This window comes from Oncorhynchus mykiss, chromosome 17, assembly GCF_057628025.1.
Source record: "Oncorhynchus mykiss isolate SJ-2025 chromosome 17, ASM5762802v1, whole genome shotgun sequence".
Taxonomy (NCBI): domain Eukaryota; kingdom Metazoa; phylum Chordata; class Actinopteri; order Salmoniformes; family Salmonidae; genus Oncorhynchus; species Oncorhynchus mykiss.
This window is the reverse complement of record NC_143038.1, coordinates 45,598,264-45,615,674: the sequence shown is the minus strand read 5'-3', so window position 1 is coordinate 45,615,674 and position 17,411 is coordinate 45,598,264. Positions and strand designations below refer to the sequence as shown.

Here is a 17,411-nt window from a genome sequence, read left to right as displayed (position 1 = left end):
CTCAACTTATGAATTTGGTCATTTGGCCCTCCAGGAGTCCTGTGTAGAGGAGCTGTAACCATGCAGTGCTGAGTGTGCACAATCATTTCACTGCAGTAGTTTTGGACTGTGGTGTTTATTATTGACAAGTCATATAGCATAAATGAAGGTATAATTGTGCGTGTGTCTTCCAGGGACTCAGATCACAGACCTGATGATGCTGATGGTAGACGTGGTGAAGGGCGTCCAGACCCAGACAGCAGAGTGTCTGCTGATAGGAGAGCTGACCTGCAACCCGCATGGTGGTCATTCTCAACAAGACTGACCTGCTGCAGCCCAACAAGAGACAGACCTTCATCGACAAGATGACCAAGAGACTGCACAAGACCCTAGAGAACACCAGGTAACACACACACACACAGTCATTCTAAACCCTGTTTCATCCCCTGTTGACCAGATTTAAAGACTGTCCTGTGATTGCCGTGGCAGCGAAGCCTGGGGGTCCTGAGGCCCCTGAAACAGAGGAACACCAGGGAGTGCCTGACTTAATGGAGGTAAAGACCCTGAACACACTGGTGCCCCAGGATGTGCCTGCACTATTAGCGGTATGGGTTAATATTCTGACGAGACAGGACTAACCCGTTTTCCCGATCTCTGGTATATCATCAAGATAAATTAATCACAGCACGTTTTTGGAGTCATTCAGCAGCTTGTGCCTGGTTAATTAGAATGTTGTTGGAAATTAATGTTGAAAGCAAACATTTTGTATTCTTAAAACAGCTTTCGCTGATTCCTGTTGACAAGAACTGTTCATAAATAGGCCAATGTCAAAACACAGTTTAGGAAGTGTCCAAATCAATAGATACAAAAACTATTTGTGATATTGAAAACCTAAACATAAAATGTACTACCTACATATACAGTTGAAGTCAGAAGTTTACATACACTTATGTTGGAGTCATTAAAACAATTTTAAAAAATATCTTGTTAACAAACTATAGTTTTGGCAAGTCGGTTAGGACATCTACTTTGTGCATGACACACGTAATTGTTCCAACAATTGTTTACAGACAGATTATTTCACTTACAATTCAAGGTATCCCAATTCCAGTGGGTCAAGTTTACATACACTAAGTTGACTGTGTTTGGAAAATTCCATAAAATTATGTCATGGCTTTAGAAGCTTCTGAGGCAATTGGAGGTGCACCTGTGGATGAATTTCAAGGCCTACTGTCAAACTCAGTGCCTCTTTGCTTAACATTATGGGAAAATCAAAAGAATCAGCCAAGATCTCAGAGAAAAGTAGACCTCCACAAGTCTGGTTCATCCTTGGGAGCAATTTCCAAATGCCTGAAGGTACCACGTTCATCTGTAAAAACAATAGTACACAAGTATAAACACCATGGGACCACGCAGCCATCATACCGCTCAGGAAGGAGACGCGTTCTGTCTCCTAGAAATGAACGTACTTTGGTGCGAAATGTGCAAATCATTCCCAGAAAAACAGCAAATTACCTTGTGAAGATGCTGGAGGAAACAGGTACAAAAGTATCTATATCCACAGTAAAAACGAGTCCTATATCGACATAACCTGAAAGGCCGCTCAGCAAGGTAGAAGCCACTGCTCCAAAACCGCCATAAAAAAGCCAGAATACGGTTTGCAACTGCATATGGGGACAATGATTGTACTTTTTGAAGAAATGTCCTCCGGTCTGATGAAACAACAATAGAACTGGTTGGCCATAATGACCATCGTTATGTTTGGAGGAAAAAGGGGGAGACTTGCAAGCCGAAGAACACCATCCCAACCGTGAAGCATGGGGGTGGCAGCATCATGTTGTGGGGGTGCTTTGTGAAGGAGGGACTGGTGCACTTCACAAAATAGATGGCATCATGAGGTAGGAAAATTATGTGGATATATTGAAGCAACATCTCAAGACATCAGTCAGGAACTTAAATCTTGGTCGCAAATGGGTCTTCCAAATGGACAATGACCCCAAGCATGCTTCCAAAGTTGTGGCAAAATGGCTTAAGGACAACCAAGTCAAGCAATTAAAGTGACCATCACAAAGCCCTGACCTCAATCCTACAGAAGATTTGTGGGCAGAACTGAAAAAGCATGTGTGAGCAAAGAGGCCTACAGACCTGACTCAGTTACACCATACATGTCAGGAGTAATGGGACAAAATTAACCCATCTTATTGTGGAAAGCTTGTGGAAGGCTACCTGAAACGTTTGACCCAAGTTAAACAATTTAAAGGCAATGTTACCAAATACTAATTGAGTAAACTTCTGACTCACTGGGAATGTGATGAAAAAAATTAAAGCTAAAATAAATCACTCTCTCTACTATTATTCTGACATTTCACATTCTTAAAATAGTGGTGATCCTATCTGACCTAAGACAGGGAATTTTTAAGAGGATTAAATGTCAGGAATTGTGAAAAACTGAGTTTAAATGTATTTGGCTAAGGTGTACGTAAACTTCCGACTTCAACTCTACATGTGCCCAACAGTAATATTGTATTATAATTTTTTTACGAGCACCTTATAAACTGCATATGCACCAAAAACAAGTGGCAATAATGGTTTGACAAGTGGCAATAAATCACACGTATTTATTGTGGGGGAATCAGGTTGTGTGCACAACAAAAAACACACAGGAACTGTAAATATTGTTTACATCACTGGTTAGAGGAAGACAGCCTGCTACATTTTGGAGTGATGCATTTTAATTTGGGGCTCACCAAAACGGAAAGAGAAACGCAGCACTTATTTGCCAATCACTCATAATCGATATCACGTTGAAATCAATAGAACGAGAGGGGGGAGTCAGGTTGCACGTCCTGTTCGAACACTACTGAAAAACCACACTGAATCTGGGAATACTATGTAGACTGTATCACTGGTTAGAGGACAACTTGTAAAAAAACATCCAGCTACCTTTTCGATTGTTGCATTTTGTTTCAAGTGGATTGCCAATGCAGAAAGGTAAACACAGCACTATTTTGTTAAAGGGATACTTTGGGATTTTGTCAATGAGGTCCTTTATGTACTTCCCCAGAGTCAGATGAACTGCAGGATAGCATGCTAGTAGATACCTATAGATTTCCAGTAAATCTCTTGGGAAGTAGATGAATTGTCAATAGCCCGAAGTATCCCTTTAATCACTCATATCAATATCACATTGAAATCAATAAAGCGAGGCAAACGTCTGGGTGGTAGGCGCTGTTTGAAAGGCCACATTGAGGATATTTTTTGATATATCACTGGTTAGAAGTGAATTTGCTAAACACAGCGGTCTACATATTGATCTGTTATTTAACTGACATGAATCACGCCCCTGCACATGATATCAACACTGACAACGTTTGGCTGTTATGTCAGTCATAGTTTGAATCTGGTGTGAGGCTAGCAACTTTTATAGAGAGACCACCCCAAATTCTCCATGCTGTTTGAGTTCCAAAATGAGAGCACAGTTCTAACTCCTGTGACCCACAGTGTGTATGTCTTAATCACAGGACAAAACCAAAGAGATTGATCTGTTTTAAGCAAATGATCTCGTGCCATCATGCTGACCATACACTTTTATACTAACATCACCAATCTGAGGTAAAAAAAAAGGATGTTTCATTCCCCCCCAATTTGATGTAGGGAAATTCCACGGTAATGGAATTACTGAAAATTGTACCAAAACACAAGATCTGTGCTGATGTAAAGTTTGGACATCTGCACAGTTTTTCCAGTAGATGTGTTTTTGTACAATTTTCTGTTGAATTTGTTAAAGTAGTCCTTGTGCATAGAGCTGTATGGTTTGTTAAACTTTGAAATCAATAGTTTGGGTTTGATATACATTTTGAAGTGAAAAATCGGTCTCAGAGTAATTCGGTTAACTTGGAATTGCCCTGTGGTCAAAACGTGAGCTTGTGTAATGTAGTAACACATACTGTCCACATCATGGAACGTAGCGTCATGTAAATTCATTAAATGTGGCATAGAAATGCAATATTTTAATTTAGGGTTATAGTTAGTTAACGTACAATAATCACCATATATTTCTCACTAGTTTACCCATTTAGAGAGTTAAGTGCTCTCAAACACATTTGAACCGGGTGCTCTAGACTACAGCTTCCATAGTGTCTGTGCAGCAGCCTGAACGTTCCATGACGCGTTTCTTACTGATGTGAAGACCACTTCAATGACACCTACAGTATCCTTTAATTGAAATGACACAGTAAAGGGTAGATACCATAGAACAAAGAGGCATATGACAGACACTGTCCTAGGGCAGAACCCCCTGACCTATGATTAAAACACAAGAGCCACTGTCAGGAAGTCTTTATGAAACCACAGGATACACAGACTCAACACTAAGATATGCTTCTGATTAGGACGGGCCCTCTAGTCTGTGTGTGTGTGTGTGAATCACACTCATGCCTACGGTGACCGTACAATGTTATGACAGCAGTTTTGACTTTGCTCTGTATGCACGTCTCCCCGAGCTGTTGAAGAGCCAGACCTGCCTCCCTCACAGAGACCCGGGGGAGCCCTGCTGATGGCGGTGCACCACTGCTTCTCCAGCCGCGGTCAGGGCACGGTCATGACCGGAACCATCCTACAGGGGGCGCTAGCTGTCAACGACACCGTGGAGATCCCAGACCTCGAGCTACGGTCACTGACCACAGACCGTTGATTTGCATGACCACTGAAAGAAGTCCCGATCAGTGGTTCTCAACCCGCTAAGTCTATTGACCAGCAACAATTATTTGTGATATTGCTGATTTATTATAGTGCGTTAGTCAGATGAATTAGTTCCATGGCATGCTCTTAGTCCCTGCTTCCAGAAAGGTGGAGAATCGTTGTTGCAGTAGAATAACCCTGATTCAGATGACCTGGACAGCACAAGGCTGAAGTAGAATCTACAGAGTTCATAAGTTGACTGGAAGAGGAGGGAGGGGAAAGAGGGATGGTAGTGTGGGGGTGGAGGATGTGTGTGTGTTTTGGAAAGGGCAGGATGGGGAGACTGGAGAAGAGGGGTGGGGGTTGACAGTACAGGAGCTGACTAATTTACACCAGATGCAGTCACTCACATTTGTTTGTAGGCCAGCCTAGTCTAAACACCAGCTTATTGTATTCAACCTTACTATCAACTGGTGTCATTATAACATCCTCCATCAGGTGGCAGCAAAAGCCTGAAAAAAACAGGCTTTTGTCTCAGCATTCAGTGTCAGAGAAGAATGGTGGTTAGGCCACAACGACCATACTCTCCGTCACAACACTACAGTGGACACACAACAAAAACAACACTCAGTGATGGGTAGGATAATTGGCCCTGTAACCGAATGGTTGCTGGGTCAAATCCTTGAGCCGACAAGGTAAAAATCTGCCGCTCTGCTCTTGAGCAAGGCAGTTAACCCCAACGACAATTGCTCCCGGGGTACCGATGATGTGGACGTCGATTAAGGCAGCCCCCAGCACCTCTCTGATTCAGAGGGTTTGGGTTAAATGCGTAAGACGCATTTCAGTTGAATGCATTAACTGAATGCAACTGAATAGGTATTCCCCATTCCCTGTTCTGTTGTATATTGTACATGGTAATACCTCGTAATTTGTCAATTGCAAAACTAACCTTGCTCAAACAACAAACAAGAGTCGGTTAGTTTGATTGTCTGTCTGTGTTTGTCTTTTAACCCCTAGGAGACCAAGAACGTGAAGTTGATTCAGATGTTCCGGCAGCCGGTGTGTGGGGCCATGCAGGGTGACCGCATGGGTATGTGTGACCCAGTTTGGCCCCAAATTGCTAGAACGGGGGGTGGTGTGTACCCCTGGCTCCCTACACACCCTCCATGCTGCCCACATCTCCGTCAGAAAGATTGGCCACCCGTGCCAAGTTCCACATCACCGTGGGCCACGAGACCGTCATGGCCAGGGTCACCTTCTTCGGTCTGCCCCCTGGGGAGACCCCCCCAGACTCCCAACACGGACCCCCAACCACCACCCTCCGACCCCCACTCCCCACTCCCCTCAGCCAGAACCCAGCCCCCTGAGCTCACCCTTCTCCTTTGACCGGGAGTACTTCCACCAGGACGAGTATGTGATTGGTCAGCGGGAGGCCGGAGGAGCTAGGCCAGACCCGAAGCAGTGGGCGCTGCTGGAGTTTGAGCGTCCGGTCACGTGTCCCCCTCTATGCCTGGTGATAGGCTCCAAGCTGGACACAGACATCCACGCCAACGCGTGCCGGCTGGCGTTCCAGGGACGTCTGCTGGAGGGCTTTGAGGAGAAAAGCTATTCTGAGACTACGCTACCCAGACTACGCATCTACAAGACCAAACGCAAGGAGGGAGCGGTGGAGAGGGTGAGTGGACGCCCTGCTCGCCTCTCTCTGACACCCTGCCCTCCCATCACCCTTCATGGATCTTTGTCCTTGCTCCTTTGCCCTCTCTCTCACCCCTCTTCTCTCTCTTTCTCTCTAGTCTTTGTTTGGATTTTTCATTGCTGGTGGTGCTGGAGCGTGTTGCAGGGACTGAGCTCCCATTGTGCGCACACACACAGAGTCCCTGGGGCGGTGCGGGAGGGCAGCGTGGAGAAGTATGCGGGGCCTTGACCTGTGCTGGGCTGTGACACAGGCGTGTGGTCCCCTGATGCCAGAGGCAGCAGCCAGACAGACTGGTGCTGTTTGGACACACCTGAGTGGCACAGAAATATACCCACATGGCTCTCTGCATTCCTCCCGACCCGCACTCTAGCCTCTGCTCTCTCGCTCGCTCTCTCTGCTCTCTCTCTCTCTCTGTTCGCTCTCTCTCTCTCTGTTCTCAGCTCTCTCTCTGCTCTCAGCTCTCTCTCTGCGCTCTCTCTCTCTGCTCTCACTCTCTCTGCGCTCTCTCTGCTCGCTCTCTCTCTGCTCGCTTTCTCTCTCTCTGTTCTCTCTCTGCTCACTCTGCTCTCTCTGCTCGTTCTCTCTCTGCTCTTTTTTTTCTTTCTCTCTCTCTTTGTGTACTCGATCCGTCATGTTTTTTGTCTCTCACTTTCAGCCTCTTTCTCCCTGGCTCCATCTCACTCTTGTAATATATTTCTATGTTCCTCAGTTTGTTTTTGGCTCATAAGAGTCTTATCTGCCTCTCGTTGCTCCTGTCTGTCTCTGTCTGTTTGAGTGTTGTCTGCCACCCAGCAGCAGCCAGCAGTCTGTCTGTGTGTACACACCCTCAGTCAGGGTCGCTAACAGGTCAGAGGTCAAGTGTGTGGACAAGTTTTACTGCTGTTAGCACCTCAGGCTGTCGACAGCCAACCCCACAGTTACACAGCAGTCCTTGACCCTCTCCCTGTGAGGTCAGACTCTGTTCATGTGGGTGTGTGTGGGTTCCCCTCACATAATGAGGAAGTGCTGTTTGTTTTTTGTCTTCTAAGAGGACACATACCTGAGATGTTGGAATGTTTGAGATATGACTGTGTCTTTATGTCATGCCTTTGTCACAGTGTTGTCTGACATGTGTACCAACTGTAGCTTATCTGTGGTCACGCTTCAGTCAGAACCCAACGTCAGAGAGAGAGAAAGGGAGCGAAGTGGGGAGGGTTCAAGACAGAGTGAGGGGGAGAAGTAGAGAGAGAGACAGAGCGGTGCCCTCCCTTTATCGGATCAGTGACGGTTGAGAGAGTCTCAGTGATGGAGAGAAAATACAAACAACAAACAGAAGAAGAATGTGTAGAGGAACGAAAGAGGAGATACAGACAAGCTGGTGGCAGGCCTAGGGCAATGTGGCTCGTTGGGTTGGGACGGGGTACAGAACAGTGTCATGGTGGGGTCAGCCACCCCCCACTATGGCGACAGAGTGGCAGCATGGTAACACGAGGTCATGCACCAGTGTCTGTTAAATCAGAGAGAGGAACATAGAAAACAAACACACACTGACCTCTCTGTGCTGGAGGAAGTTTATACTGTCAGACTCAATAAATAATTAAAGGATATGCTGGATAGTTTTAGGAGATTTTCCACGTGTATTATTTGCTTTTATCATTAACTGGAAGCTGTTCGTTGAATAATAATTATTACATTAGAATAATTATATTTTATATTTTTTTTATATGATTTCTTTGTGTCTGTCATTGGTGCCCCTCATGTCTCTTTAGTCATCTCTAACATTTATATATTTCTAAATTCTTTTCTTTTACTTTTAGGTTTGTGTATTGTTGTGAATTGTTAGATATTACTTCACTGTTGGAGCTAGCAACACAATCATTTTGCTACACCCTCAATAACATCTGCCAAACACGTGAATGTGACCAATAACATCTGATTTGATTTGGTCAGGTAACAGATGACCACGCTGTGATTGGGCGAAACCTGTTTAAGAAGTAGACCAACCCTGCAGTTGTTTTTGGGGTTAAAGGTCACTCTCAATCGGCGGGGCAGGGATCATCATTCAGACAAAGCGTCAAGTTTACGATCTGGGTGCCAGGTAAGTAGTGGTGGGGCTGGAGAGGAAGGTGGAGGTGGTGGATGAATCTGTTTAGGAAGAAAAGGACCGCGCCGACGATTGGTTAAAATCAGCCGACCCATAGGCGTCCTATCACATCTGACCATCAGATATTGCAGTGGATGGGCGTCCTATCACATCTGACCATCAGATATTGCAGTGGATGGGCGTCCTATCACATCTGACCATCAGATATTGCAGTGGATGGGCGTCCTATCACATCTGACCATCAGATATTGCAGTGGATGGGCGTCCTATCACATCTGACCATCACATATTGCAGTGGATGGGCGTCCTATCACATCTGACCATCAGATATTGCAGTGGATGGGCGTCCTATCACATCTGACCATCAGATATTGCAGTGGATGGGCGTCCTATCACATCTGACCATCAGATATTGCAGTGGATGGGCGTCCTATCACATCTGACCATCAGATATTGCAGTGGATGGGCGTCCTATCACATCTGACCATCACATATTGCAGTGGATGGGCGTCCTATCACATCTGACCATCAGATATTGCAGTGGATGGGCGTCCTATCACATCTGACCATCAGATATTGCAGTGGATGGGCGTCCTATCACATCTGACCATCACATATTGCAGTGGATGGGCGTCCTATCACATCTGACCATCAGATATTGCAGTGGATGGGCGTCCTATCACATCTGACCATCAGATATTGCAGTGGATGGGCGTCCTATCACATCTGACCATCAGATATTGCAGTGGATGGGCGTCCTATCACATCTGACCATCAGATATTGCAGTGGATGGGCGTCCTATCACATCTGACCATCACATATTGCAGTGGATGGGCGTCCTATCACATCTGACCATCACATATTGCAGTGGATGGGCGTCCTATCACATCTGACCATCACATATTGCAGTGGATGGGCGTCCTATCACATCTGACCATCACATATTGCAGTGGATGGGCGTCCTATCACATCTGACCATCAGATATTGCAGTGGATGGGCGTCCTATCACATCTGACCATCAGATATTGCAGTGGATGGGCGTCCTATCACATCTGACCATCAGATATTGCAGTGGATGGGCGTCCTATCACATCTGACCATCCGATATTTCAGTGGATGGGCGTCCTATCACATCTGACCATCAGATATTGCAGTGGATGGGCGTCCTATCACATCTGACCATCAGATATTGCAGTGGATGGGCGTCCTATCACATCTGACCATCAGATATTGCATTGGATGGGCGTCCTATCACATCTGACCATCCGATACCACCCATAATTTTCTATTAATTTCCTGGCGATTCTACATGTTGATCTGCCACTGTTCGTTGACAGCAGGTGATCTACTGTGCATGGCCAACGTTCCCTATGGTGTCTCTCCTTCATAAGCTACATTAACAGTTAAGATAAGGACTGTATCATTTGAGTTTCTTACTGCGTTTGTTGCCAATTTCTTATTCCATCTGTTTATTAGTCAGAATTATGCAATTACATTTATAGTACAACAAAAGAATGAAAGGGGCCTTCTCCTTTTTTCCTGTATCTCTCTCTCTGGTTCCTGTACGTTCGTTATCAGGATCAGGATGTGGTTAGAGTGGTGGGCTGGGAATCCCACTCCAGCATTCCCAGGATTCCTCTGGGGGTAGCTCTGGGTCCGAGGGAAGTCTGCTCCCTGTTTATTTTACCTTGTGTCTCTCCGCTCCCCTCCGACCCACAGCTAGGCTCCACACCGGGCCGGGCAGGAAGAGAAACCAAAAACATTTAGAAAGAGAAGCCTACCTATATCCTCTCAACTCACTCACATTCACGTACACACTCACACACATGCTCTTACATACACACTGACATACTTGGCTAGTCACTTAAGACATTCAGTATGCTCATTGCTCGTACACACTCATAGTATGACGGTGCTGTGTGATCCTCTGACCTCTAGCTACCCCAGGTGTGTTTGTGTTGTGTGTGTGTGTGTGCTCCCTTTCTCTCGTTGTTGTTCTTTTCTTCTCCCTTCAAACCCCTTCATGGCACATTATTAAAGACAGAGAAAGCCACGGAGAGAGGGAGAAATGGAAAGAGGGCTAGTTAGATTTGAAGGGCTTCTTTGAAGGCCCTCCAGGCCTCTCCACAACCTCCCCCCTCTCACACAGGCACTACTGTCCAATCCCCCCGCCATCCGCCCTCCCCTGGACCTGACCCCAAACTCATCCCCTGCAAGCCCCTAAAGGCCACCAGCCTGGCACCAGACAGTTATTCTGTCTCTCCAGAGAGAGATGGAGGGATAGATGGAGGGAACGGAGCAGAGAAAGATAGGGGAGTAGTGTGGTTTGTGTACGTGATGTCCGCTTGGATAGAACAAATGTTTTCATTATGTGGTTTAAATCAATACCACAGCTTGTTATACATGTGTGAAGGTGGCTTCTGGAGGGTAATTCACTGTGTATTTTACTCAAACCTTGAACTAGATTTGACCGTTTTATTGGACACTATCACATGATTCATTCTAGTTTGTATTTACTGCTATTTATCTAAGTGCTTCCCTTTGTGTGATTGTTTGCGTGAGTGTTTGTGTGAGTGTTTGTGTGAGTAAGTGAATGAGAGAAAGCGAGAGAGAGAAGTGGGGTAAGGCCAAGCGAATAGATCGGAGATATCCATCCCCGTAATCCTAACAACCCTCATGCTGGCATAACCATAACAATCTCCTCGGTGGCGCTGTGTGACGCGGGTAGGCGAGGTCAGCCGATGCAGAGGTTTGCTCAGGGAACATTTCTCAGCTACACGTGAGCAGAAACACACACACACACACACACACACACACACAGATGCCCCAGAGGAATCCAGAGCACGCCCACAACCGCCTGACAACTGTCAGACACCAGCGTAAATGTCAGCCAGGACAGGACCGCCACAGAGAACCCTGACAGAGACACGTTTCTTCTACAACTATAGGAACTGTGAAACAAGACCAGCACAACAGATCTACACTATATAAACAAAGTATGTGGACATCCATTCAAATGAATGGATTTGGCTATTTCAGCCACACCCATTGCTGACAGGTGTATAAAATGGAGCATGCAGCCATGCAATCTACATAGACAAACGTTGACAGTAGAAGGGCCTCACTGAAGAGCTCAGTGACTTTCAGCATGGCACCGTCATAGGATGCCACCTTTCCAACAAGTCAGTTTGTCAAATTTCTGCCCTGCTGGAGCTGCCCCAGTCAACTGTAATAGTTGAAGTGCTGTTATTGTGAAGTGGAAACGTCTAGGAGCAACACCAGCTCAGCCGCGAAGTGGTAGGCCACACAAGCTCACAGAACGGCACTGCCGATTGCTGCAAGAGTGCAGTAAAAGAACGCTACCTGCCCGACTGCATCGTGCCAACTGTAAAGTTTGGTTGAGGAGGAATAATGTTCTGGGGCTGTTTTTCATGGTTTAGGCTAGGCCCCTTAGTTCCATTGAAGGGAAATCTTTACATTTCAGCATACAATGACATTCTTGGTGATTCTGTGCTTCCAACATTTTGTAGCAACAGTTTGGGGGAAGGCCCTTTCTCGTTACATCATGGCAATGCCGCCGTGCACAAAGTGAGGTCCATACAGGAATGGTTTGTCGAGATCGGTGTGGAAGAACTTGACTGGCCTGCACAGAGCCTCAACTGCTCGTGGCTGAATGGAAGCAAGTCCCCGCAGCAATGTTCCTACATCTAGTGGAAAGCCTTCCCAGAAGAGTGGAGGCTGTTGTAGCAGCAAAGGGGGAACTCCATGTTAATGCCCATGATTTTGGAATGAGATGTTCATAAAAACAGGTGTCCACATACTTATGGTCATGTAGTGTTTCTGTTCTCTCTCCCATCTCTGTCATCAACACTATAAAGAGCAGATATATACTGTTGACCCTGATTCACCAATGGAGAGCAGTCATAACAGGTCTAGTGGTGTGGCCTAGGCTGGTCTAGTGGTCTAAGCCATTGCCTCTAGATCACATGTAATGCAACAGCATGGGTACGAATCTGGCCCACTGCTATTTCAGCACACTCGCTCTTCTATATTTTCTCTCTACCTCTGTCCAATCCTTTGTTTAATTTTGATCATTTAAATTTTTTTTTTTTTGTATTTGTTAAATACCTATGCGACTTGTATAAACTACCATAAATTCTAATGCTCATATGATTTCTCTTTCTCTCCCTCTCTCTTCCCCATTCCCTCTTTCTTCTCTTCAGAGGGTCTCAGTCTAGAGACTTAGCAGCTCCTCTCCTCCACCTCCAAGAAGAAAGGAAAGGGTGGGGCTAAGGGGGAACTAGCCAAAGAGGAAGATGCCAAGATGGACACTCAGCCAATCAACATCAGCCTCCGATTCAAGAGATACGTTTTTGACCCCCACAAGAAGATGGTTCAGTCTTGAGGTGCATTCAGTTCACTTGAACGTTTGCTACGTTGTGTTGTTCAGTACAAACCGCTCCACGTTTCCCCAAAACGTTCTTGTATGTTCTTGAACAGACTTTGTGCTACGTTTGGTGGGTATGGCGAGGTGTGGCTTGAAGCAATGAGTGACGAATTTAAAGGGCAGCGGTCATGCTGACAGCGTTCCCAAACCCACAACCCCTCCCCATTTTTAAACTGGTTGTTCAGTACAGCACTGTTTCTGTTCAATTGAACGTTCCAGAATGTAAAAACCAACAGACCGCAGCCCTGACCTTTGCAGCAGTAGCTAGAAGATGAGAACAGAGTGGTTAAAAAAAGTGACTACACTGTTCTCCTCTTCGAGTTGAAAGTAACGAATACTATATTTTCAATACATTTTTCCATGATAGGTGAATAAATGCTTGCACAAAATAAGAAAAGGTGTGTCAGCCATGTTACGGTAATGATGGAAAGATGAGAGAGTGGTTCAGAGACGGTGTAAAGGCTGGCCTCTGTATCTGGAGCACATAGTGCCTTCAGAAAGTATTCATACCTTTTGACTTATTCCACATGTTGTCGTGTTACAGCCTGAATTCAAAATAATGACAAAGTGAAAATGTTTTTAGAAATGTTTGCAAATGTATTGAAAATGAAATACAGAAATATCTAATTTACATAAGTATTCACACCCCTAAGTCAATACTTTGTAGAAGCACCTTTGGCAGTGATTATAGCTGTGAGTCTTTCTGGGTTAGTCTCTATGAGCTTTCCACACCTGGATTGTGCAACATTTGCCCATTTATTTATTTCAAAATTCTTTGCTAGACAGTCATTTTCAGGTGTTGCCGTAACTGTTTTAAAGTCACCATTGGCCTCATGGTGAAACCCCTGAGCGGTTTCCTTCCTCTCCGACAACGGAGTTAGAGAGGACGCCTTTATCTTTGTAGTGACTGGGTGTATTGATACACTGTCCAAATGTAATTAATAAACCAGAAAGCCATAGCAATGCTAATTATAGCCTAATGTTAGCTAGCTAACTATGAATCTAGTTGGTTAGCTTTAGCTACCTGCAGATTCATACTCCAGCATTTCATGCTATGACAATCCATTTTGCACTGTAGCTATGGGTTGGGATTATGGTTAATTGTTTAGCTAGCTAGCTAACATAACTTTAGTTCTGCTAGCTAGCTACATGTCTAAACAAAATACTCCACTTCGCAAGAGAATGATTACGTGCCCCATCAATTTAGCCTGGTGTGTCTGGGGGTGATTACGGCCATCTATTGTATTTCATGTACATGTCTAGACAATAGTGACCCATCCACTTAGATAGATGTGGCTGGGGGGGTGGTTATAGCATTTCTTTAACATGACCCACCAATGTAGGGTCTGGGTAAGCATCATCTAATAATTCTGAAATAGTTATACAATATATTTAGCTGGACACTTTCAAAGTAAGATTAGGATATAGGCCACGGACGAGATAATGTGCATTGTTACCAGATCTTATTTAAGGGCTTCATAGCAAAGGGGGTGAATACATATGCACGCACCACTTTTCTGTTTTTAAGTTTTGTACATTTTTTGAAACAAGTAATTTTTTCCATTTCACTTCATCAATTTGGACTATTTTTCCATTACATGAAATCCAAATAAAAATCAATTTAAATTACAGATTTTAATGCAATAAAATAGAACCACCAAGGGGAATGAATACTTTTGCAAGGCACTGTTTTATTTATTTAACTAGGCAAGTCAGTTAAGAACAAATTCAAATGTTCAATGACGGCCTAGTGGGCCTAGTGGGTTAACTGCCTGTTCAGGGGAAGAACGACAGATTTGTACCTTGTCAGCTCAGGCATTTGAACTTACAACCTTCCGGTTACTAGTCCAACGCTCTAACCACTAGGCTACGCTGCCACCCCTGAATGATGTGTGAAATTTGTTTTGATTTTAAAATGGACCATTGTCATAAACCTGTATTGAAACAGGGGCAGCAGAAAAAAATACATGTCATCTATGCACTTAAATAGCAAATGGAGGACGCTTTTTCTGTGGTTCATTTTCTTTTTTTGAATTTTTTTCTTTTTTTGAATTTTACCCCTTTTTCTCCCTCTCCTTCGTAGTATCCAATTGTTAGTAGCTACTATCTTGTCTCATCGCTACAACTCCCGTACGGGCTCGGGAGAGACGAAGGTTGAAAGTCATGCGTCCTCCGATACATGCGTCCTACTATTGACCATCAGCAGCATCAGAGCTTGGAGAAGCCTAATTACCGTGACTACGTGGTCACGTGGAATTTGACTGTCAGCATGATTCGTGACCGCCAGTGTGGCGGTAATATGGTCACTGTGACAGCCATACTCCTGCCCAATGACATCATCATGATAGAAAGGTGACAGAGTTAGCGTGGGTTAATTCTGTTTTATTTCAGCTGTGTGTGTGTGTGTGTGTTTTTTACTTTCACCAGGCCTTAGAGGTATGCCAGTGGGGTATTGACGATGTAGTGTGTGATGTCAGCAAACTGTCTCTGTGGACCCGTTCTGTATCTGAGCTGGAATCAGTGGAAATAGGAGGGAGGGAGAATGAGAAGGGGATACTACCAGGATTGTTCCTCTGACTGACATTCCTTTTAGTCTTATCTCCTCCTGTTCCTCTTATAGAAAACCTTCTCCCTGTTCCTCTTATAGAAAACCAGACGAAGGGTAAAAAAAAAACTCTGCCTGTTCCTCTCCTTCTCTCTTTCTCCAATTTCTCCCTTGCTCATGTCTGTCCACCCAGCTTTTTATTTTTGCCTCTATGTCACTCTCTCAACCCCCTTTCACATTTTGTCTTCCTAACTTCCCACTCTCACATTGTGTCAATGTTTCCTCAGTAGCACCTCCCAGCTCTTTGTGTGAAACCTCTCTACTCACATAGATTTTAGAGTTAACTAGAACGATTTACCAGAACATGGATGCGTGTATGTTCATATACACATTATTTGCACAGCTGTGTATATGTAGTGAATATGTGTGTGTTTGTACACAGATGCATGTGCATGCTAATGTATGTTTGTATGTGTACCCAATAACATTTCCTCAGACGGAGACAGTGCGGCTCAAGGAGGATTGTGGGAATGGGGAAATCTTTACATATATTGCTTTATTGTGTTGGTGTTGATCTGTGCGGTAATGTGACAAATGTGACTAGGTGTTGATTTGTATACATGCCTCAGATATGAGCACACCAACCAGACAGAGAATAACAGTGTTACCGGAGTAATAAACCATTGTCATTGGCCGTCAGACTGTCATCATCATCATCCATCCATTTTAGCTCGTCTCTGTAGTTCTGCTTTTCACGCAGATTTATCAGTCAATTACATCAATAACGAACAGGGGTTTTCCCTGTATAATCTGTCATACTGTATAGATCTTAAATACTCATACGACCTAATTGGTTTTTAGTGTGTCTATTCTGTTTTTGCAAAGCAAGACAGAAACCCTACAGAACGTAGAGAATTGAGGCAGCATTTGTTGGGGAACAGAGGAACAGTTAGAGATGGAGAGAAAATGTTTTAGTGATCCTCTTGTTTCAATCCCTCTCTTCATTCTTTTCTCCCGCCGTGATAAAGATCTTTCCGCGCTTCATTAAGACAGACAAGCCAGTGTGGGCTGCTTTCTTCCCTGTGTGTGTGTGTTATAAGATGCATGCTAATCCTGTTGGCCAACTTGGCCTGTGTGTGTGTGTGTGCTTGGCTGATTGCATGTGTGTGGTGCTGGGAGCATCACTGGAGCCCTATCTAGGCTTAGGTGAGGAGGGTTAGAGGGGGTGGGGGTATAATCTGGTTTTAGAGCCATGGCTGATTGTGGCAAGAGGAGGAGAGGAGCCAGACAGGGAGGCGATGTGACTTGGGCTATGGGGTAACATTCTCACCCCAGACCCTCTTAATACACCTGACAGACAGACAGGTGAACAGACAGACAGGAGAACAGACAGACAGGAGAAGAGAGACACCAGATAGAGCGATCACACCTTTTAGGTACCTTTCCCTTTTCTTTCCTCTCAGACCAGCACACAGACGCCCACACTCAATACGTGATATTACTAGATTGCTTGTATGTATGTGTAAGTCTATGCTCACTTTCTGTATTTAACCACATTTAATCCAATGACTGAGATAATCAATCTGATGGAGAGGTTTTTGCCTGGTCCTCTCTCCACACAGAGATAACAATGACGTGTTTCAATTTAGGTCTCCATTCACCCAAGTATCGTCAAAGATGGTGGATAATGAAGATATTTCACTCAGGTCGTTCACCATTATAAAAAAGGTAAGTTCTGGTCTACTTAAATGGGTGTCCCCCCCCATAGACACCAATGCAATAGCAGCTTGTTCTGGTCTACTTAGTTTATTGACTTTCATTGAACCAGAAAAAAACTGTGAATTACGTGTCTCACTTCGTCCTCCATATCTGGTATCGTCTCTGTCCACCTCAGGGTCACGACGGGGCCAAGGGTCAACCGCTGAGCAAACATGTTTACAGACAGGAGAGAGGGATGGAGGAGACAGAGAGAGAGAGAG

At 44.8% G+C, this 17,411-nt stretch overlaps 1 pseudogene; it reads left to right on the top strand.

Moving 5' to 3' along the window:
- The first annotated feature begins 278 nt into the window (after positions 1 to 278).
- Positions 279 to 12,845, top strand: LOC110493233 (selenocysteine-specific elongation factor-like; annotated as a pseudogene).
- Positions 12,846 to 17,411: the final 4,566 nt, after the last annotated feature.